General features: G+C 47.5%; 1 protein-coding gene across 1 annotated transcript in view; it reads right to left on the bottom strand.

The window, feature by feature from the left end:
• Positions 1-23,905, bottom strand: part of LOC135903152 (uncharacterized) — a 57,904-nt gene extending 33,999 nt beyond the window's left edge. The window contains exon 1 of the mRNA XM_065433561.1: positions 23,752-23,905. The gene's annotated coding sequence lies outside the window, so the exon portion shown is untranslated. The remainder of the gene's footprint in view (positions 1-23,751) is intronic.
• Between the last annotated feature and the right edge of the window lie 965 nt (positions 23,906-24,870).

Below are 24,870 nucleotides of genomic sequence, written 5' to 3'. Positions count from 1 at the left end.
AGAGAGCGCTACATACAGGGTGATCATTCTTAAGCTTTACGGAAATTTTTTAAAAAATAATGGACTGATGCTGGTAACAGAATTTTAGACCTTAAGCTCGAGAGGCGGACATTGCTTGCACGAGAAATGAAAATACATATTCCACTAATTAACTTCTTAATTAATTACCTTGCGGCACATATTGCAAGATACAAATTGTAGCCAGAGAGCTTGCAAGGCGTAATTAACTGGAATGAATTTCCAGAATGACACCAGTTTGGAGACATGCAGCGTGAAACTCGCCGTAAAAATGTACTATTGTGCCACTTATATTTTTTTAGGAGATCGCACTTTTATGCATCGAAGCACAAAAAAAAAAGGTAAATGGAACGCCCATGTATTTCATGCCACACTTTGGGAAATAACATCTTGAAACTTGTGTCATCCTCGAAATTAATTTCAAGTGAAAGGGTCTTGCAATCTCACCGGCTACAACACGTAAATTCCGATACCCGCCTAAAAGTAATTAATTAACGAGTTAATAAGCAAAATTTCGTTAATTAGTTTAATATGCGTTTCGATTTCTCCTGACAGTAATGTCCGCCTCTTCGAATAATCCAGCTCAATGACAACAATTATGCTATCTGCCACAGGCGATTCCTAAACATTCCGCAAAACTCAAATATGAACACCCCGCAGAATCTTGGCAAGTCACAGTCACGTGTGCGAACGCAAACGCTGGTTGCTACAAAAGCAACATCAAAATATATGTGCGAGTTGCCATTGTCTGCGGCTAAGCCTGTGCGTTCAATCATGGTGCCCGTAGAGGACATTAAACTGAGCAAGTACAGCGGCGCACTTGGGCCAGGCGCGCGCGGGCCCGTGGAGCCGCACTAAACGAGGTGCACGCGTATGTTTCAAGGTGCTTTGCGCCGCACATGGCTTCTTCTGCCGAGCGCAGGACCCGTGACCGGTCCATAGTTCGCAAGGGCGCCTCCTATTCACGTGCGTTCGTCACGCAGCGCCGAATCACGCGTAGACCACGTCAGTCAGTGCCAGCGTAATTCACGCCGCCCGCACGCCTCCGCGCCGATGGTTCCGTGATGATGGATGGCCGCCGCCCCTCCACCGATCTCTGCTCCGCGCCATCATCCAGCGCGTTCTCATATGCGGCTGGTTTCTCCGCACGGTACACTTGTTTTTCGTTGTTTCGCCCCGACTTTTGCCTTTCCTCCCATTAAGTATCCGTTTCGTCAGACGAGGGCCCCGCCTTTTCTTGCAGACTTGGAACGCACGGGCTGCGCCAATTTTTCTCAGAATGTGCACGAACTGCATTGCATGCACTTGCCTGCTCTGAGCGCGAAACCTGGCCATGAAAACACACACGTTATATACGACCCGTATGAACGCCGGACAGCTAGTAAGAGGCTACGCAAAGATCACTCAGCTTGTCTGGTTAATCATACTTCCCAAATGTTATTCTATCCGCTCCCAGCAAGTCTGAGGCAGTTCATGACTCTTACTAATCTTTCCCCTGCCAAACGACGCACTTTCTTTCGTGATCTACCAGATCAGGGCAGGTGTTCCAACTGGTGATTGTCGAATAGTGCTGAACACATCATTTGGGCCTGTCCCAGTTTCAAAGGAAACGACCGATTATCGTGGACACCCTCCTAACTTAAGAACTCAGTCGTTTAAGGACCTCCTAATTGTGCCGCATCCACCCCAACTAGTGAAAGCAGTATGTGATGCTCTTTCACATTTTAACTATTACCCTCTTACTTTTTGCCAGTTATTCCCCGCCCATAAACCACCATAACCGTCTTCTCTTCCCTCTTCCCAAAAAGGCCTGATGCATTGGCAAGAGACATCTGGTTTCCTTTCTGCCTAATAAACGTTTCAAACAAAAACATTATACTTACTGATGATGAGATGAGGAAGAAGAAATAAATCTGGTCGCGCGTGAGCCGTACGACAAACACCGTGTGATCGGTTTCGAACGGGAGATGTGTACAATATCTGTCCCGCGGTAGTGCTAACATTTCTGGAAGAACAGAGAGGAAAAGCGGGATAGTTCACAGGAGGAGCTCGCTCGAAAATTGTATATGAGATATATGAGGAAACGACTGAGAAGCTTCTCACACAAACAAGGCAAGGAGGGTAGATAGGCATCCAAAGTAGGACCTCGTCGCCGGTGCTGTATGAAACAATGGTGTGTGTATACAGTCATAGCGGAGCTTGCAACTTGAGTTGGCGGCAATCCGCAAGTCAGAATACGAACTGTTCGCAAAGGGAGGATGTGCGTGGTATACCGAGACCGAGAAGAAAATTGATGGCATCGAGTCTACAAGATGGGAGCTTCCGTAAACTCGAAAGAGCGGAGGATATATCGGTGGCGCATTGGAGGGCGGTGTTGTAAGCACAGGTGATAAACGGAAGAATTATACTTTCCATTCTGTGTCATCGGGATAATTATATTCACCATTGTACGGCGAAAGCGCAATCAGTCAAGCCGCTGGAAGTTACCTTGTGAACAGCGTTCAAAGGGATCACGAAGAGAATTCAAGAAAGTATGTTTGAAAGAAAGATCTGGCCGCAATCGCTCAGGACGCGGGGTGCCTAAAAAAATAGATGCTGCTAAAGTGGAAGCTTGGGCGAGTTGGTACAACATGCTTGGGGTTTCCAAACAGCGCGAAACGACGGGAGAGCAGACGAAGAAAGAGAAATCAAGTGACTTCAAAAGTGCTGGGAAACGGTCGGAGCATAGCGAGTAAGATGATCGACGACTGTCACAATTCAGCGGGGAGAGCGTGGACCGAAAGGAAACACATGGGTCATACTCATGCGCGGTGAGAGGGGGATATGTGTGCATCCGATTGCCCTTAGATTGACTGGCTATATTTAGGCAACTTATTTGGGTATTTTTGTCAAATGTTTGAAGTAGTTTATTTGTCATTCACTGTGGCTACATACATACATACATACATACATACATACGTACGTACGTACGTACGTACGTACGTACGTACATACATACATACATACATACATACATACATACATACATACATACATACATGCATACATACATACATACATACATACATACATACATACATACATACATACATACATACATACATACATACATACATACATACATACATACATACATACATACATACATACATACATACATACATACATACATACATACATACATACATACATACATACATACATACATACATACATACATACATCAACGAGCAGCCATTATGCGTGCATTCCCCCTCCTACCCGGAGCACAGAAAGGCGTTCTCTCACAGCTCTTCGAGTTGCGGTGCACGGGAGAGTTCTCGGCGAACGAGCAGTGCCATAGTCGTACTGAGCGAGTCTCCCTGTGCGATACCAGCGCCGACGACTTGGACTAAGCCGTTTTTAAATGAAGTTAATCTCACTCTCACTCAGCTTTCGCCTTGCAAGAATTTCGTGAGCACCTTGAAAATTCGCCCCGTCCGGGTTGCTGATCATGCAGGAGTTAGATTCGTGTTTGCTCTTGTACGGTTTGTTTGCCAAGAGTTTTCAGCACTCAAGTGTCGGACACAGCGAAGCGGTACGCAACGCCAAGCGCACTGCGGTGCATGAACCAGACAAACCTCGCGATTCCACTTGCTGCCGCTCAGCCATAGCAGGAGCAACACGTTTACGCATAGAACCAGTCGGGGCAAACTGTCCATTCGCTTTCCGTTCATTTTAATTTTAATTATTTCCTCATCTTGTTAGCATCATGCTACCTGGTCCTTTCCTTGCGTCGCACTCGCCACGTGCCGACATTATTTATCGCAGCAGGTGCCGCGTTCAGGTTTCCTACTTCTGTCGCGCGTGTGCCGTCCGCGCCGCAATTTGGGTGCGGGAAAAGTGGACAGTTTGAATGCAATGCCAGTCAGCGGCCTTCTTGCACGGATGCTGCTAAATTTCCACGAAAATATTATTTGCATGCGTATGCGTAAAGCCTTGATAATATTGAAAGCACGTTAAAAGCATAGCATAAATACGATGACGTTGAAAGAAAACTAGCGATTTCTTTAAGTCGTGACGCACGCAAGAACGGTACATTAGCGAAATAAAAGTCTTATCACGCGTGCGAGTTTCCCCGTGCGTATATTCATACTGTCAAAATAACTGTTTCACGTGAATAAGTGTTTCAGTTTTTTTCTAACTTTCTTTGCCGTCAACTTTGTCGGCGTACAACGGCAATCGCCTAGCTATTTGTAACTCCACCTGTTGATTGGTCTTTAATGCGAATCATTATTCTAGTGCACTCTAACCACTAGGTATATGCTCGTGGCCGTGATGCTGTCGTGGTCGTTTCTTTAAATGGGTAGGTATATCAGGATATATGCATCTCGTGACATGCATGCGTCATATGACATGGATGACATTTGGGCCACTAGGTGCATGCTCGTGGTCGTGATGCCGTCGCGGTCGTCTCATTAACTGGAAATATATCAGGATGTGCATGACATGAATATCATGACAATGGCATCAATATATGACTTGACATGAACGACATGTTTTCATGATGTGTATGACATGACATGAATAACACGACGTGAATGACAACTGGTAGCGCTTTTCGGAACCCCAAACGATACTGGATAGCCACCGGCAAAATGCTTCGCATAAGATCGATTCCCACGGCTCGTAGAAACTGGATAATATATATATATATATATATATTTCCTGCGACTGATTTTAATATTTCATGTGCATACATATGACAAAGAAGGCGTGATGTTGCATGCATGAACGAGCCCAGTTATGGCCGTCTTTTCATTCGCGGAAATTCTTAGGTCACGTGACATCGCAGCTGTCCTTCTTTCGGTAGGCGCCGAAGATCACCTGTGTGCTGGTAATCTTGGACAGCTGAGCGCCAGCGCTCAATAAATCGCATTTTAGCATCGCCACTTTTGTTTGGACACCTAATCTGAGAGACCGAAAGCTGGCACAAATAAGTTGATCCGCGAAGGCCTCGATAGTTCTCGCGATGGCGAAAGAACAAAATTTTATGAGAATTGCACACCTTAGGAATGCGCTTCTTTTATTGGTATGTTTTTGGGAAATACAACGAAGAGGACCGCAATGACAAGACTGCAATAAAATGATTGTAAACTTGGCACGAAGTACTTGTCAAACTATGAGAACCCTGTGATGTCGAGGCCAAGGTAACCCGTCTGCGTGCAAAATTATTTCGCACACGCACGTGGTTGTCGTGGCTATGACAAAACCAACACGGTTTGATATGCAGGGTTTCTCAGCGAACACTTTCAATTTTTTTTTAAAGATTGCCTGTGATAGATAGCTTAATTCTAGTTTAGCAGCCGGTCTACTTGAATCGGCGGACACTACTTGCACAAAAAATTGTAATGCAAGGTCGACTAATTAACAAGAATTCACTAATTAACGTTTTGGCTAATTATCTTATGACCCATATGGCAATTTACAAATTCTAGCAGTGGTCTTCGCAAGGCGGATCTACTTGGAGCGAATTCTCAGGACGACACCGGTTTCGAGATATAAATTCCCGAATTTTGCGGAGAAATGCAGTGGCATGCCAGTTACTTGTGGGCTTCAATGCATGAAACGACATTTTGTTAACGAATTAACCGGAACGCCAATGCGTTTCTCCGCAAAGTTCGGGAATTTATATCTCGAAACTGGTGTCGTCCTGAGAATTCGTTCCAAGTGGATCCGCCTTGTGAACTCCATGGCTATAATTTGTGTATTTCAATACGGGCCATAATGTAATTAGTTAAAAACTTAATTAGTGAATCTTTATTAATCAGCCGTTTTTGTATCTCGATTTTTTCGTGCAAGTATTGTCCGCCGCTTCGAGTAGACCAGCTCATGAACTAGAATTGTGACATCTGCCACAGGCAACTCTTAAAGATTTCTGAAAGTGTTCGCTGAAACACCCTGTACACTTCTAAACTAGACAAAAACAAGGGATATGCGTTTATTTTGAAAATTTTACTGCGGCTAAACGTTATACGGGCACACAGCTCTCGCGAGATTGTTAAATAAATCCTGTCGTATAGCAGAAACAATTTATGTTTCCTTCTTTTTTTTCCTCCCTCTATCTCTAGAATAAACATCCCAGCGAGTCCAGCTAGGAAGTCAGTGCGTCAGCGTTTTTGTTGCAGCAAACTTTCGTTGGCTGGTGATAACTACTTTTACGTGGCACCCAATTCCTTTGTTCAGTGACTGATGCTTTAATTTTATCGTTCAGGTTCCGGAGCGCGCTACACAGAAACTAAACTAAACTTTATACTATGAACCCGGGCCTCAAAGAAAGAAAAGACAATGCGAAGCCATTTCTCGTTATCGCCGTAAACTCACAACATTCGCCATGGGCAGTACTGATAAGTCATGTATTTTATTTCGTAAGCCCCTTAACCCGTCATTTAAAAAAAAAAGAGAAACTTAGACAAAATTCACAAAGTCGTTGGTATACGCAAAAGAGAGTCCGTGTGCAGGGATGGGTTGCAGTTTAATCGTGTTAGCTGACGTGATGTCAGCGAATTTGCCGGCTAATAAGATACAGCACGAACCAAAAGTTTCATTAATCCGGGAACGAATACTTGAAATTTCTCATACAAGCGCGAAATATGCGAATAAGTGATTTGGTGCTCAGGATAAGCAGATGCTGCCAATTAGAGGGATCAGGATCACCGGTGCACTGCGACACGCATATACCTGGTTCGCATAGAGACGCGAACCATATATTGGTTCGTGTCACTATATGCGCCGTGCCCTATAAGTGATAATCTATTTGCGGTGGCTGAATTGCGCCTTCTACGTGAGACCAATAAAAATAAAGCTTAAAGAAGCGACCGTGTATGTGTCGTTTCTCGTCGTTTCTTTTTCATTTTTTTTTCGTTTCCACACCTCATGCAACCCACTCGAACAATGTCTGCGTGCCGGCGCGAAACCGACCAATGATAAAACGCCTACGCAATTTTACTACAGCGCGCAACAGTGAAAAACATCAAACGCACTGAGAAAAGCGCGCACGCTCGCACGAACACGGGAATGCTATAGCGAACATTTAATGACGTTCGGACAGTCTCTGTGTCGCCTGTCCTCCCACGCACGTCACATACATGCGATAAAATCAGTCGACCGGATTTTGGCGACGCAGCGCATGCAATATAGCCAAGTACGCGTGGTGTATAGTGTGTGTGTGTGTGCCGTTGCTGCGCGCACGCGCGCGTCCCCTCTCGAGTTCGTATACCGGTACAACGGTGCTGCAGAGAATTATTATTATTATTCCTTTTTTGACATCGGGGCCTTAATTACGCGGTGCCTCGCTAAGCCACGACACATGGGACGCTGTTGCCGCTGGGAAACAGCGTGTCACAGCGTGACGTGCTGATTAGGCGTCGCCGAGAGGCCGTTGTAGGCCAAGCTCATGCTTTCGGGATAAACAAGCGGGTCGTGGCAGGGAAGAGAAAGCAGTGCCAGGGCGACGGGTCGAGCGAGGCACCGAGTGCGACCGGGATTGGAGCGGATTTACCGGATCCGCACCACAGACAGGCTCCCATGTCAGCAACAAGTTGGCACCGGTGCTGCGGGGAAATCGATCAGCGTTCCGTCTAAGGTTCGCCACGGGAACCGCACCGGAATTGCCAATGTGTCGCCGGGGGCCCTTCGCCAGTGTTTGTGCGGCAGCGAGACGAACGTGGAGGCCACGCACGTCTACACGGCAGCTCAACTTTCTTTCTGCGAATGCGGCTACAGGGGTTGGACAGTTATCCTTCCTTGCCAGTTTCCGTGACAAACTTTGGTTTCGTTCTGGCATACTTCTGCTTCGTTTCTCTCGTCGCTAAGGCCGTAAACAAGGCGATAACATCGGCCACCTCACGAAAGAAGAAAAAAAAATGCCCCAGGAAGCCACAAAACGCTGATACGAAAAGAGAGACGTGGTTAATTCTGAAAAGGTACATTACCGCGTGTTCTGAAAGTATACTACTTGGTCGTGAAATGACGTACTTCAAATGCGCATCAATCGTACCATATCTGACGTTATTCCTATATATAGACTATGTATATATACGTTGAATAACCAGAACGGTCTTCGTTTCCAAAGATAAAAATATATTGGAATTTGGGCTGGTATAATGTATGAATTCCTTTCACTCGATTCTACTTCTTTCTTATCATCCACAGTTCACGACCGACCGATCTCGGTGTTAAGGAAGCTCGAGAATGAATAGCGTTGGAATATTCGTTGCATTATTTCGGCCTTGGACGGAAGTTGGTGATGGTTCATCTTTGGTTGGAGCAGAGCAGACAATCCGATAGGCAAGGAAATAAGGCGACATGCAGATGTCATCGACTTGTTTGGGGTGTCGTATGCGCGTGCGGACTTTTGAAGTTCTGTAGCGTTGGCAGTTCGCATGTCCCGTACGTGCCAGCACGTTCTGTTATATTGTATCCATATGTTATACTATTATTATTATTATTATTATTATTATTATTATTATTATTATTATTATTATTATTATTATTATAATATAGGTTTTAAATCCTCCTCTCTCTCACCTATCGCATCCCCCTACCCCTACCCCAGTACAGGTTAGCCAACCGGAGATAATCTCTGGTTAACCTCCCTGTCTTTCCTTTGCCTTTCTCTCTATCTCTCTCTACAAAGAAGCTATTAGTGGGCTATAGACGCGGTGGAAAACGTGTGCTCCAAACGTCGACGAAGAATCATCGTGAAAACAATTAGAGCTAGTCAGCGTCCTAAATTCAATGCCCCAAATACTAATCAAGCCACGAAATCGAACATCCGTGCTCACTTTCGTTCGCTTTGGATTCCACCATATGCGCCCTGCTTAATCAAGCGGTTTCGTCCAGAGGAAAAATCACTACTGCATAGGATAAAATACAGGACCTCCCTATATATACGCCAGCATGGCTATTTAGGACGGGGAGTACCGATTCTCCGCTCTGTACTCGCTGCAACGAGACAGGATACACTTTCTGTGGGCCCGTAGTTACACTGACGGAAGGGATGCTCTTGTTGAGGTCATATATGCAGAAGAAATAGCTTTCGCATGCTTAGACATAACGGCTTGTACTTCCAGAATCTTCTGTTATAGCTGGAAAGGAAGCATACAGCTAGCGCAATGAGAGAGACAATATAAGAGCGCCCAAGTAGGGAGGTTAACTAGGGAAGTGTCCGGTTGGCTACCGTACACAGGCGGCGGAGGGAACAGAACGATGAGCGCGAGAGAAAGGTTCCCTGAAAGTGTGTGCACGCAAGGAAAAAATCATCTGGTCAAAGGTGGTCAGACAGGCCCGTTGACAGTATAAAAAACGCAGTAGCGCCTGCTGAGCCTTGTCCGCCCATGAATTCTGTGTTCAGTTTGGAAAGGACGTAGTGGATGTAGAGGGTAATACGTGGGCAAATGTGTGTGGGGAAATTAGGGGCGTTGTGGAAAATTACAAAATTTTGTTAATTGCACTCTTCATTAATTGCACGGATAAATTTCAGAGCGTGCGTAGTGTTGCGTTGCTGGCGTGGAGCTCAGCGTGCTAATGTATTTCTGCTTAGAAGGACGCTAAAGAGAACAATATATTAAGCTGAATTAGTAAATTACCTTTCTAGAGTATATCAAACAAACCACTCCTAAGGTGAGAGGAGGCTTAATAAGCTAGAAAAGAGGCAAGCTCGAAAGAGGGGTGGAAACGCCGCCTTCCCCGTACCAACGCGGCGTGACGCTGCAGACGGCGTCTACTCGGGCCTTCTTAATTTTTTATCAGTAAAAATGAGCTCCATTATACATCAAAAGAGCCAGAGACTGAACCTGGCCAGTTTCAAAAGCTTTTATTGAGTTACAGCGGCTCAAATACGAGAAAATGCTTTGACATCTGTGACGCCGCACTGATGTACCGGCGCTGCAGTTTGCACGCGAAATTTTCAAAAAGAAAAGAAAATAAAAACTTTGACCTTCATAATATAGTCGACCTGTTACCGGGAAATTAACAAAAATGCAGTGTTCAAACAAAATTTTTATGAGTCTGAAAAGATCGAGTGTTTCACTTTAAGTGTCCCGACTTTGAGTAAGGCGCTGTAAAGTAAGGCAAATGTTTTTTCATTGATTCCGTTTAGTTCTTCTTAATGCAGACCAAAAAAAAAAAAAACATTACGCGAATTATCCTTTTGAGTCTTGCCTTTACGTAGTAACACATGTATACACGACACAAAGTTGGCGTAACGACTGGAACGCCTCAAAGCGTGCGCGGCAATTCCAATTTTGGTGCGCAGATGTACGCTCAAGATAGGCAGTAGGATTATATGCCCAATAAGACAGTTTTCTTAGAATTTAGTTTTATAAAGATGGCGTTTTACTTCCCGTGTAACTCACAGGAAACACATTTCGATAGCACCATCAATAACTATGAACATGCCATTCCAAAAGAACAATAAAATGTAGAGAATAACGCTACGTCGACACTCACAGGTATATACTAAAGAGAAAAAAAAGAGGGGGGGGGGCGGTCTTCTTCCACTCGTCAAGAAATGTATTCATCTTAGCTTACGCGGGACTTTAAGGAATGTTCTTACAGCAAAAACAAGGAACGGAAGCCTGCATTAACGACCTACGTGGAGACGGCATTAACGCCCGTCTAAAGATGCAAGAATGCATCTATGTCACGTTTACAGCGTGCAGTTACAATAAAAGTCTGCTCTTCGGCAACGGAGCTTATTAGCCGCGGAAGTGAGCAGGACCCAACCTGCATGCGTGCGCAGCCAGCCCTCGACTCTGTACCTTCTGTACTTCGAGAAGGTACGCGTTCGTGGCATGCGGCAGCACACTATGCTGACTATGTTTTCTTGCTTTGAATAAGCAAAGGGGTGTGGAAGCGACGCCAGCGTCTTACGAGCGCATACCAAGGTTGCGTGCGCGTGATGGGTGGAAAATCGTAAAGTGCGGGGTGTAATCGTAAAACGCCGATGGCGGCTGCTCCCAGCCATGCGCACTGCCGCGTCGGGAGACCAGTGTGCTTCGCCGAAGAGTTTCCGTTCACAGGTCATCGCAACCGAGGGAGTCAGTGGCCGCTCGCGGCTGCATGGGCCACCGTCCTTGGTGCCTTCAAGGACGGCCCCTGGAATTCCCCGCCCTGTGCCCCTACTCCGTGCCATTAAAAGCGTGCACCGTTGTGGAACCTAACGTCGGCGTCAGTCATTCACGGACGAGAACGTACTGCAATGAAAAGTGTCCCTCCACGGTAGTCTTCAGGCGAAACCGTAAGCGGACGACGGTGTAAGAGACGTGGCGTTGGTGGAACTGGAGTGCCCTGGTGATTGCGTGTGCTTTGAACTCTCACAGATACGCTGTACAAGAGAGAAACGTTATCGAAACTTGGCATCATGCGCTCGTGAGCGCTTTCTGCACACGTTTGGCAGCCTCAACATCGCTGCGCGGCTTTATGAAGACAGGGTGGCCGCTGCTCGCAGCGCCGGGTAGGTTTGGGGAGAACCCTCCTCTGCCCGCGCGTTGCAGACAGACAAAAGACGCTCTCCGCCGAGGCCCTCGACGGTGGCACGGCTTTGTTATCGTGGCGGCCATTTAGCTACGGTGTGTGTCCAGCCCGTGGCCAACTCCGTGGGAGCGCTTCCTGGAACGCGTAACTGGCTCCGCGACAATGAAAGAAAGCAGCGGGCCCTCATTGTTGTTTCGCGGCTTCTCTGGGCCACAAAAGACTAGCGTCCCCGCGTGCGGCCGTGCTTCACGGACGTGACGAAAATTCGAGACAAGTCGAAAACGACCGGCCTTCCCTCGTCTCTCAGCTTGTTAACATGTTTGGGTTCGCGCGGGCTTTCCCTGCTTCTTTTATTCACGTTTCCCTCCTCTCTTTGCGGTTTCGGTACTGTTGGAGAGACAGTACAGATACCGAATGAGAAATACAGATAACGAATGATTTCCGAAGTGATGTGCCGTTCCGACAAGCGCCGCTTTCAGCACGAAATTTGTTTCCGCGGCACCACGCGCCATTTCATGTTTAGCATTACTAGGAGAGTACGTACTGGCAGCGGCCGTGGTACTACTTTCACGAATCATCGATTACGAAGCGGGAAACAAAGAAAAAAAAGACGCACAGACAAAGAAAAAACTTTGGAATAGCGGTGACCTTGCCCATTGCAGGCGTCCTCCCTAAGAGGGCTTTCTTTTTATTGCTGCAAATTATGATTGCGCAAGCTGTCGAATGAGGAATTAAGGCTGCGCTTGTTATTCTTATTTGTTTATTTTTGACGACGTTCCTTGCCCTTGTATTGCGAGAATTCCCTATGTTCTAAATATTGCCAAGTGAGACTAGGTACTACAAGCGAGGACAAGCGCGATGCACAAGACGTCACCTGGCGATAACGTCTGGGCTGCGTTGGCATGCAGCGCGTGTCACTCGCTCCGTGCGAAGAAGGAACTACACGGGACGCGGACTTCCTTCACCGGAATTCCCGTTACTGCCGTCGCATGTAGCGCACGTATGCTGTTCGCGCCCTTTGCGAGGTCGGTGCTGACGCCTTTCGCACAATGTCTATTTATCGGGCGCTTGCAGAACCCAGTGTCGCTTTCTTACGACAGAGAGAGAAACCGACCTAGATGGGCCGGTTACACCAAAAGACTCAAAAGTTGCTTCTTCCAAGTTGCATCTTCTAAGCTCATGTGTTTTGGATCGGTTGACTGCTACGCATAAACAAGCTTTGAATTACCGATATCATCTGCTTTAATGAGAAGCTTCACCTGGTGTGTGCGCGTGCGCGACGGCTTTCTAGCTTGTTTTGCTTTCTTTTTCTTCATTTTTTTATATAACGTTGGTATGCTTGCGCGACGGCCCTCTATATATTGCTTAGAAGAAAAAAAAAAGACTTTTGTGTAGTGTTGATTTAGACACGGTGCTTTAGACTAGCCGGCTCTTGAGAAACCAACTTTTTCCTTATGTTTCCAGCTAAGCCGAGCAAGCGAAGCTAAAATAGGCAGGCTTCGACCCTGAACACCATGCAGCTCCTGCCCAGCCATCCTCGGGGCTATACATCCAAAAGCGCTATTGCGCACTTTTCCAGTAGTGGTTAGAAAAAAAAAATGCAGATCCCACGCACTGTGAGAATCGATGTAAGCGAAGCATTCCGTGCTGGATGCTTTGATTGACGGTAATTAGCGATGATGTTGACGACTAAAGCTTAATTTCTTCGACGTTTAGTCTAATACGAGAGTAGTGAGTTGATGTTAACAATACCTTGCGGGCACCACTGCTGTTTGTCTGCGTAGTACACAGAACACACAGGGAGAGATGTTTGCTGGAGGCGTTGTTGTGCGCCATACTTCATAACCTCTGAGAGGGCTGAGCATTGTCATTTCCTCACATGGCACATCACATTGTGGCTGAAGTATTAAACTTTAATTGGATTATGAAGCACACCGCAGTGGCGTACTCTGTGTTAATTTTGACACCGTGATGTTCTTTAACGTGCCCCAAAATCTAAGTGCATGTGCGTTTTCCATCCACTGAATTTTTCAGTCCACGGCCTCTAGCATTCCCATAGCCGCGAACCTAATGAGGCGGACACAGAAGTGTTGATTTGACGATAGACCGCTCCCGTGTCGCCTGGACCCTCTGCTTCTGCACGCCCTGCGTAGTTTCTCCGCTTGACATATTTGCATGGTGTTTATTTTTCTGAAATAGCAGCAACGTACTGTACCGTACCTTGAACTTAAGCTTATCCAGTTTCCTCTCAACCACCGTCGTATAGTAGTAGGGTTTGCTTGCCTTCCCAAGTCACCTCCCTAGTATGGGAACTGCCTCTTCTCCTCCCTCTTCCCTACAGTTTTATCTACGTCCCCTCTGGACTCGTACCTTAGTAGAAAGGGAAGCGCTGCATTTGCTGCAATGCTTTTGAGGGGAGTCACGGATAATCACAGCTGTCTAGAGGCTAATGTGGCGACGGCCAGGGAGCTCCAGAGGGCATTTTGCGCATTCGACGCGGTGGGGTGGAAATGAGTTTCTAGCGTCGCCTTTACTCTCTGACTCGCTCCTGTCATATATGCACACGCTGTGCCCTCCCCATCCCCTCCCTCCCCCGTCCCGATTTGGTGTGCCTGACAGCAGCAACCACAGCAGCAGCAGCAGCAGTGGGAAAGTCGACGGAAGAGGCAAATAAACTTTCGTCTTAAAAATCAGGCAGAAACCATCTCAAATCAAATCAAATAAAATAAAATCTTTATTTTCCACCATGTATATTACAGATGGAGGACAAAGGAAAAAAAGCTGCCAGTAGGCGGCTTGACGAGTCCGCAGCACCACGTAATTAGCGGCGTTTGGGCATCAGCAATGAAAAACAGTCAATAAACAAATGTAAACACTTGATCAGTGCAGAACAAAAGTAAAACACAATGATTCGAAAACAATGAAATAAATAAATAAATTCCAGGATAAGTGAATCAGTTTTCTTCTGCAAACATAGATCTAAGTTTAGCAGTGGAACAAATAAATAAGTCAATATTAGTAGATTGATAATAGTTTAACAGTGATGGCAAAGAATAACATGGGCCTTCCATGCCAGTGGTCAAGCGGGGTGCAACAACGTTCCAATATTCGCCATGTCTGGTAGCATAATAGTGCTCATTTTTTTCTAATTGTGCCAATTCACGATCTCACGATGAATATCAACGATAATGCGCTCATGAAAAGCCAACAAACAAAGGTACCAAGGACAACATAGGGGAAATTACTTGTACTTATTAACTGAATTAAAGAAATAAAATAGGGCCCTGCGGCTGACCCCCTCTCTTAACGTTATCTTTTGTTTATCTTTATCCACCAAAAAGGTCACAACTTTAATCTCGCGCAATTTTTATCTTTATGCTCTGCACTGCTCAGGAGGATGTACAATGTCAGATGTCTACGCAGTGATGCCACGAGTACGAAGGCGACGTATGTTGCGTGTCGAAGGAAGAATGTCGACGACAGGTGTATGCACAGAGAAGTATGATACATATCTAGCTACGTTGAAAGATTCCGTACCGCTTGTGTTGCAGTGGAACATACCCATTCTGGCGGATTGGCCAAGATGGGCACACACCCAGTGGCATATACCGAATGGTTAAATCAAAGAAAATCAAGTAATTCAAAGAATGCGTCGAACATAATGCCCTATTCCATTAACATGTCGGTGTGCTTTAGAGGTACCTATGAGCCAGCATTACACGTTCAAGTTTTATGTACGAATTTACATTTTTATTACGCAGCACAGAGGTGCGCTTACTGGCGCTACTTTGTCGGTCAGCAAACAGGGTTTATACAAGCCCGCTAGCTGGTACTTGCATTCTGAGCACATATAACCTTCATACACCTATCCACAAATACATCCGCCGTAATTTCGTTCCAGCAGCATGCCGTCTGCGGCAAACCCGGCAGAATATAAGCAAGGAAAGCTTTAAAGTATGAGACAATAACGATGGGTCGGAGTGAAGCCTGGCTGGGTCTCATTTCTTCTGAGTCTGAGAGGAGCCCTATAGTCTATTTTGCGAACGAGTCCGAGTGAGTTTGGTTAATTTTACCGACCTATAGTGAATAGTCGTGACCAGCACGGCGTCCGAAGCCTACTTGTACCCGATTACGTTTTGCTAGTGAACACGAGATCGCGCGTTCCCGGCTCCGGCGGCCGCGTTCTAACGGGAGTGGAATTCCAACACACTTGTGTGCCGAGCTTCGGAGCTAGCCATTGCAACGTCCCTCATAGTCTGGGTGTTGCTTTCGACGAATGAGCCCCATCCATCAATCGCTGCATTTTTGCGGCAAGCGCAGTAATTTCCCTTATTCGTCATTTTTCCTGGCTACACTCTTTTTTCCTGATTGACGATGTACGATATGGTAACGTTGAGACTCAATGGACGAGGCTGCACAGGGTGGAATTTATCACGCGCGTATTTTTTAGACTGAATTAGCGAAATCTAAGCGGCCCAATGTTATCTCTCAAACAGTTCAATTTTACACTACACATAACATATTTGCGACTTAATAAAGAAATAAAACGAAAGTTGATGAATGCGTGTAGGCAATGTGCATAGTCTCCGCAGTTCTCTACGCGCGCAAGGTCCATGCCAACTCTTGGGTTTCGCACGGCGTCCTGTTGGAAAACTTCGAACAGCGCTGTTATGCGTTGTGTTCCCGGTTCTGTCTTGCAATTATCGCAATTATCGTTCAAGAGGTAGGTGAAGTATCGTGCGCTTCTTGCAAAAGCAACGAACATAGTACTGCGAGGCATACAGACTGTGAGCAGCGAAGTTGAATACTCGACGAAGGCTCGACCGGAGCCATCGTCTTCCCAGTGAAAGCCGCCAATGTCAGTTTCAAGATGTCCCACCCGACGACGTCGGCGGCTGCGGTACTTGCACCTCTTCTCGCCGCGCTTCATTTCATCAGCCTAGAACAACATCTAAAATGGTCCGTATTCTGTGGCTCGAAGGCAGCGCTACAGTCCTTACTATTAGCGCTGCATGTGACACGAGATCACATGAAGTGGTGTTAGAGAGTGGAGAAAGTTTTCTTCTTTTCCTTTCTTTCTTTCTTTCTTTCTTTACAACTCAGCCGGAGGACAGACACTATGTCACTTTGGTGGCTTCCAGGCCACTGCGGCGTTCTAGGTAGCAGCAGAGTCAATATACGTCATAGTTTCCAGCGCAGCATATACTGAAACATCTCGACTCTTCGCTCCGCCTTCAAGCCCCATCTAGAATCTGCCTACGCGAGGCATTCTTGCTTTGCTGGCTATGATTAGGAGTAGCCTTTACGAGGTCTTCTGCCTTGCGTATTGAAATTGCCGACAACGCTGTGTCTGCCAAGTGATGACTGTGGTCGCGAGAAGACCCTTGAATTCTTTGTGACCGCCCTCGACAGAGAGTACACAGGCGACCGCTCACTGCTGCGCTAGCTCGCTCATGGCAGACCACTTTGGGAACGAACCATATCAGAATTTAGACCTCGGCATCCGTCGCAACAGAAGGCGACAGAGACATCGCTACGATTATTAAAGGTTTAGCACTGACTGGTGTTTACTGTGACCCTGTGCTGCGAACGTGTGCTGCGGACGCCTGCGATCGTGTACATACCTTCGATGTCTCTTTCTTATTTCCTTCTTATATTTCTACTTCCCATTTCCCCGAGTTCCAGTGTAGGGTAACAAACCAGATTTTCTGTTCTTGTTAACTTCCCTGCATTTGTCATATCTCTCTATCAAGAGGGAATATTAACAATGGCAGGTTGAGTGAGGCCCACGTATTCATCATTCACGTTCGTCGGGAGTACACTAAGTATAGCTGTCAAGGCGCAGCCAGAAAGTTATCCACGCGTGGGCGCGAAGGAGTGTCTGAAATCAGCACTGCTCGAGGGATAACGCATAACGGTTAACATACATGTCAATATTGGTCCTGTCACATTCCGAGGGAGCAAGGAACGTCAGTTAATCATCCTGCCTAGCCTGCTGTGCGCCCACAAACATAAGGTCGCTAAACCTGAAGACCACCACCTCTCCAGCGCCAGTGAACCTGCACGCGCAGGATCGCAGAAATTCCCCGGTGCTATGGGTATTCATGGTGCAACGGCTGGCATGCCTTCCACCCAGACGTATACTCTTGCCCCAAAGACACGCTCCCTGCGGGGGCCTTGAAATACCCATTAGAGTGCGTCCATTTCTCTGCCCGCCCGCAGAGGCTGCACTGCAAAGCAGAGGGCGGCAGCGCACCTTCGCACAGCCGCGCAGTGGCAGCGGAGGCGGCTCGCGCGCGATTCATGTATCGGATAGCCGCCGCGTGCATCCTTGATTAAGGAAACCTGCGCTCGTCACGCCGCACGCCCTTGCATCCATCGCGGTTACGCTTACATGCGTTACGCGCGCGCGGGCAATCTCTCGCTGTGCCCGCAATCCTCGGACGTAAGCCACCCGCTGCGCGGACGCCGCTGGGGACGCTCCCCGTCACGGGGCGCGCCCCTGTCGCCTGCAGCGCGGGCATTATCGCGCGACAGCGACGAGTGTCGCGAAGCCCTCTGATGAAAGCTGTGGCCAGACGTGCACGTTTTGTAAGACCATTACGCAAAGGAGAACCGTGAGAGGCAATACTGGCGCGACCGTTGTGAACGCCTTTCTCCGCACTGTTGTTAGGGTTCCATCTGTGGGAAGGATTGGTTAGATAGTTGCTTTCGTGCCTTTTTTTCTCTCTCTCTCTCTTTTTATGATTTCCACGTGACACGCATGCTAAACCATGCAGACTGATCATGAACCTAGAATTTGACCACAAGGGATTCTTTAACATGCAGAGACTTTCAGTACATGGGCGTTCTTGCATACCTTCGCCATCTGAATGCAGCTACCGCGGCCGGGACTCGATAATTTATGGATTGTAATTTTGATTCAATCATTATACATCAATGTGATCATCATGGAAAATAAACAAATTGAAGCCTTTCTCGTAGTTCGACAAAATATTGAGGACAGGCTAGATGGAGGTGGGGCGTTCTTACAATTAAATAATTGCCAGGACATAGATGTTCTAATATATAGCAAGCTTTCCCCATCAATTACATTTGCGAAACGTAGTTCTCGAAGTCGTCATCAATCGGCCTGTGAAGCAACATTTTTTTTAAAGAAAACATTGCAGGTCACGCGCACTTTCAAAGCTGTCTTTAGGACAATGATGTGTTCGCGCAGAATGAAAGTGTTGAGAAAAAAAAACAGTGTTCTTCAACGTTACTCTAAAGCACTCCCAAATTTATACAATCCAAGCAGCGCAAATCCACGTCGCGTTGAGAGTAAAGAGCTTGAAAACCCGAAGAAAATGCGCAAACATTTATGAGGGATGCATCGCCTAAGCTGAAATAAAACACCGAAAGAAAGCATTTAACACAGCGCAATGCGCAAGAACGTCTCTGTGTGTTATATTTTATTCTGCTCCATCAGCGTTATTCCGATTCTCATTAAATGGGATTTCAGCAACAAAAGACGGCGAAGGAAAAGAAACATTTTATTACGGATCGAAACAGTGGAAAGCTACTATAAGTACGCGAGAAAACGTGCACCGTCAAGCGATGACTCGCAATTGGAACGTTATTTCGCGGACAACTTGGTTAAGCACTCAAGCGAAGCCCAAGAAAAACCCCATGACGCACAGGGTTCTTTTACTGTGCGTTGTTTAACATAGAGCTGTGCAGCGCTGATTTCTCGCGTGCACTTGTTCGTTTTTCGCTGAATAAAAATAAACTGCTACAACTTTCTGCTGTGCTAGCCTATAAGTGTACGTTCTCGTGCCCTAATGCCGCTTGCTCTTCTGGGCCTGTATTCACAAAATACTCTAACGCTCAATTATTCGTAAGAGAAAATTTCAGCCAATTCCGATGCTGGGCATGTTATTAGCGAAGGCCGCCGGCCAATGGCACTTACGAACGAAAAGCTTTGTGAATTCGCCCCTTTTTCTATTTTGTACATTCACTGCGCCTCGTTTTCAAAAGTCGCGTAACATCCTTTGTTTTCGCTGCTACAGCTACTTGCGTCCAAGTGGGGCCGAGCTACGACTCCATTGTACGCATTGCTTTAACAAATCAATTCTCTTCCACGCGTCGTCGCCAGTTACAGTGGCGCACCTGCTTACGCTATCGTTAGGATTGGCCAAGTCGATGCGGTGACTAACACGAACATAATTGAATAAAACGAAGACAATCGTGTTATGTAGGCCCAGGATGTCACCGCCATCAATATACTCGGCAGCCGCCTTAATGGCCACAAACAAAAACATGTGCAGTCCTGATGAAATCTATCAATGACCTGTAATTGCCCTTCCTGCTTGAATTATTTTAGAGCGAAGCCTTCTTTGCGAGCCCTCCCGGGTGTTGCTGCTCTCTTGGCCTAATAGTTCACGCTTATAGGGGAATCGAATTACGTACCCGACGGTGGGATCGAATCCCGGTCCCCTAGCACAGCATCCCCATACTCTAACCGTTAGGCCACAATCCAACGTGCCAAAACCAACTAGCTCTTTGAGACGATCGCCGCGTGTGTACCACACTGCGTAGCACGGGTGCGCGAGAGCGCGTGCGCCAGCCTGTTTCCGTTATGCCAAAGGCAGGGGAATGAAATAGGCAAAGTTAATAGCATTGCACTAACCGCTTCACGAAAAAGCTGCTTCACATAGATTCCAAGATGTGCTTTGGATCTGCATGATTTTTTTTTTTTCGTTTTTCGGTCTCCGAAACTCGCAACAACGCGTTTCACCATCTTCCAGATTTGTCTCGATTGCTATGTGAATCTAAAATACGCGTTCACTAGATACTTGGTTCACGCATATGGCTTAGTTGCGACACGCCGTTACGCTCCTTTGAGCAGGGACTGCGCGAATATTCCTCTGTAATTATGTGCGCCTACGCTGAGACGCCGCACGAAGGCGGGTATATATATAAACGTCCAGACGCCGGCTGACAACCTTGAATTCGCTCGCGAGGCAATAATGATCTGTCGTTGCAACAGCTGCCGCAACTGCGCCTTGACCACAGAGCGAGGCTCAAAACAGCATTTGCCGTTTTTATTCGCCAGCATTTCTGCGCATAACTGAAACTACTCAGTGCATAACCGGTGAAGTAGTAGAACTTGAAGAGCTTCTATATTTCGTGCAAATGTCCCTCGGTGATGAAAAGGGGGAATGCGGTCCATAGGTTGTCACAACGCCAGAGGAATGTGCGCGGAAGTAAACTGTGGTATAACTGAGCGAGAAACAGCCGTACGGCCAGGAGTGAAGCCATGTTTCCTCTAGATGGGTCAGCTTCTAAGTTAATGTGCTGGTGGTGATGATGAGCATGATTTCACGCTGTTTAACGTTATGCAAACGCACTTCGTTTCAGATTTCGATGTATTCATGGTACATGCGCCACATTTACAGAAGGGAACAGACTCAGCAGCAGCCCATCCTTTTTTTTTTTCTGTTTTGATGCGATCGACATCATTTGGCAACTTCACCCAGTTTGCGGTATGCCTTTATTTAAAAGCATGTATGTATGTCTGTGCCTAACTTATTTCACGCCAAATTGGGTCATTGAGGAGTCCATGGTCAGATGGAGAGAGCATCGGGCTACTGTGCTGAGCGAACCGGTTTTAAAAACCGACCATCGGACCAGCTTAGGCCACTATAGGTATGTGTCACTGGTTATGTGCCGCATCATCATATAAAAGCTATCATCACCATTTACGCATCCATCATACGACAGATTGCTAATTCCATTAAAGTCGCCAATCATCTCCAAAGGATGGACGCGTCTCCATTTTTTTTTTCGGTAGAGATCTCCGCCAAGCAGTTTAAAGGCAAAATGTCAGACATATTTGAGCGCATGGCTCTCGTCAGTACCTAAGATAATATAGTAGCGCATAACATCTAGATGTATGCTGTGTTAAAAGTTCCAGTGTCTGACCACTAACCAGAACAAAACTCACAAACAACATACACAACACTAACGGTTCAATTAAAGTACCTTACATTGCACTTCATCAAGGACTACAGGCAGTAGAAATTCAAGAGGGCGGCTAGAATACGTGTATCTGGACATCGCCCTTGTATCCGCTCCTGCGTACTGCCGCTGTCGGCGCACTACAAACACGCAGTAGGCAATGCTAAACACCCTGTAGTAAATACACCCAGGCTGTTGAAAGCGAACACTGACGACGTCGGCGACATGACAGGCCAACAAAACGTGTGCAAGGCACTCAAGAAAAACACCAGCTCCGTCCGCAAGGAAAGTGCAAACATGCTTTACGCGTAGTTCAGTGGTTGAGTACAAAAGCGTGTTTCTTTTTGTTTTAGATATTTGTTTATGTTGTTACCGCGGACGCTCGCGGCTGATTTTGTTTAAAAAGTTGTGTGCGATCCTCGTTGAAGAGCACGCATGATACGCGCATCGTTCCAGCGAAAACACGCCCAGCGAGCTGACAATATGTTCGAACGAAAGGCAACATCACTCGCCAATAAATCTAAAAGTCAAAAATAAGGTAATAATTCGCGAACAGCGCGTCTTTTTCACGTTGCTATTGCTAGCATTGCACCATAATGCGCAAAAAAACTGCAGTATAAGGATGGCATATTCCGTGAACTTTTAGTCTTTCCAACTCTGGGAACACGAATCTTCGCAGCGAAAGTGACGACGTGCTGTGGTTAACCAAGAATCGAAGAGGGCGACTCGAGAAACACGCCTATAGCATGAAAGCACGTCTTCGCCAAGTGTCTCTACTGCTGCTACACGACGCCGCAGAACCAGTTCGAACTAACAACACATCTAGGATTTGTGTACTCGGGAAGTTAGCGCTCTGCCACTTAACCGGTCGCACGGTCTCTGTCGAAGCAAGGCAGTCCCACACGTGCAGGCAGGAGTCGTGCCGCGCAGTCCAGGTCCCCGCGCGATAAAGGAGCGCAGTGCAAACACGTCAAAAGCGTGACCGTTTCTCGATGCGAAGGGAAGCGGCACTGACACCCCTGCGTTGGTCGCTACGGCATTTTTAAGAGCGCACCTTGGCATAGGAGGGTAAAGAGGGCTGGAAAGAGGGGGGAGGGGGGCTTAGCTGATGGAAGAACGCATGCATGCGCCGGCGGCACCCTTCGATCAGGCCCCCCTCGCGTGCAACGTCGCCGTCCGTTGACTTCACGAGCGTGCTCGCGCTGCGGCGCTCCTCCCCGGTCGTTGGCGAGTAATTTTGCGCGCATGTTCTCCGGCATTGCTGCTCGTAAGACGCCGAGATCGCCGTACGCGGCCCGCATCCAACAGGCCGCGCACCGCCTGCGTTCTCGGACCGTTTGCGTGACCGCAGCCATTCCGCGTGCGAGCGGTCGCGCGCACGTGCCGCGCGTGGTTGAGGCAACACTGAGCGCCTTGTAAGCGATTTGCGACCGATAACGGCGCGAGTACAAAACAGTGTTTCTCAGCAACAAGTGTCCTTTCAGTTTGGCGCCTTCTCGACGCCGCTCAGCTACAGTGCTTTCCCTCTACCGCGTTCCTTCGATACCAACCATTCCTTGATGCCCTTCGAGATTTGTTAGGTATTCGCCACTGGAACGTGAACTCTTAGTACATACACCGCAAGGAGAGTGAGAAAGAGGGCGGTAATTGGGGAATGCCGCCATTGTATATATGGCCCATATAGCCCGGCGACGTACGCCCCTACTCGAAGAAACATTTAGCTCAACCTAGCTCACTTGTCAATCTGTTTCTGTCAGTTCTTCCACTTTGCTCCCGATAGAATGAATATACGCAGTGACAGTCATATCCTCAACATCGGTGTGAATAAGTGTGCGGTGGCGGCAAACCTTTTCATTTCAATAGTGCTGCTTTGTTAGGAGAGAGGGATTTACCTTCCAATGATAAACACGCAGCCACCGGTTCCGAGCAAAGTTTTCAAACATTCACGCGCGCGCGCTTTGAGTGACCGGACGCGCGCTGGAGACTTGTTTACGCTGCAGCCAAAAGACCCGTCATGTGGGCCCCCAAAGAGGATCGAGGGAAGCGCTTGGTAACCCCCCTCCCACCTCCCTGCCACCCGCGGCATTCTCGCCGTGATTTCGCTCCAGCGTCCCGTGAACGGGCTAGAACTCGGAGCGCTGCCCAAGCAGCCACCTGTTCAGGCGGTTGGTTGGGAGCGCTCTCTCTTTCGCCCGGCTTTCCCGAGGAGTCACTCACCGCTGTCTCCCCTTCTCTGCAGGCGACCCTCGGTCAGTGGCGGTGTCCGCGCAACTCCCTCGTCCTTCGGCTAGACGGCTGCTTTTTTCTCGGCGCGCGGCTTGGACGCTGCTCTGTCTCGGGAGCCGGCGGTGTGCGTCTGGCGGCGGGCGCAGCTCCTTTCTCGCCCGCCGTGGACGCCGCTCGCCGGCACTTGCGGAGGCGAAGGCGAGCGGCGCGCAACGTCACGCGTGACGTCATGAGAGAGGCGGTGTCCGAGGGCGAAGGACAAAGGCTGAAACGGGAACGCGTGGAGGAAACTGGTTTTTAGTGAATGGAGAGACGGGCGCGCGCGCGCATATGGTGCGGCCCGCGGAGGGACCGCGCTCGGTAGTTACATTCTACGCGCACTTCTAGGGCGCGTTCGACGGGCCCATGCATTGAAGGCACACATCTATGTGTGCCATTTGGGCGGCGCGGTGACAGAAACGGAGGGAGATGGGGAAGGCTACATCTGATGTCACGGTCGATGACCCCAGTGCCTCACGCGGGCGGCTGCGGAAACGGGATCACGGCAATTCCAGAGCAGTGCATTTGTGAACACAGGGGCGTGCATTGGGATTGCTTCTTGCCAGTGTATCTTAATCTCTCAGGTTGCAGTGTGCGCCCATGATATCAACAGACATTTACACAACCAGAGTTCTCTTTCCTTCTTTATTTCCTCCTTGTTTTCCTCTTTTTGTTTGCCTGATGCAGTGTCATGAGGAATATCTTAACTCGCAGCACTTCATCATGATTCGAATAAAGTTCTCCATTGATTAGTAGTCGTTTGAATTGTTTCCGCCAGCGTCAAGAGCTGAACGTTAAAATATGAAGTGTACGGTCCAATCAAAATCAAGCAGAGACTGACTTGCACAGACAGAGACAGAAACGAAGTAAGGAAGTTAACCGGAAGATAAGTTTCTGGTTTAATACCCTACAGTGGGGAAAGATTACAGTGCTACCACTGTGCACATCGTCTTCGTTCAAATGAAGATATAACAACGGGGAGGAAGTACATCTATCACAAACATTATCAACCACTGTAATTGCACTCCTAGTTGCATCACTCAGAGTGAAATAAACAATATACAAAAAAAG

Source organism: Dermacentor albipictus, chromosome 1, assembly GCF_038994185.2.
Source record: "Dermacentor albipictus isolate Rhodes 1998 colony chromosome 1, USDA_Dalb.pri_finalv2, whole genome shotgun sequence".
Lineage (NCBI taxonomy): Eukaryota > Metazoa > Arthropoda > Arachnida > Ixodida > Ixodidae > Dermacentor > Dermacentor albipictus.
This window is presented reverse-complemented; position numbering and strand designations above follow the sequence as displayed.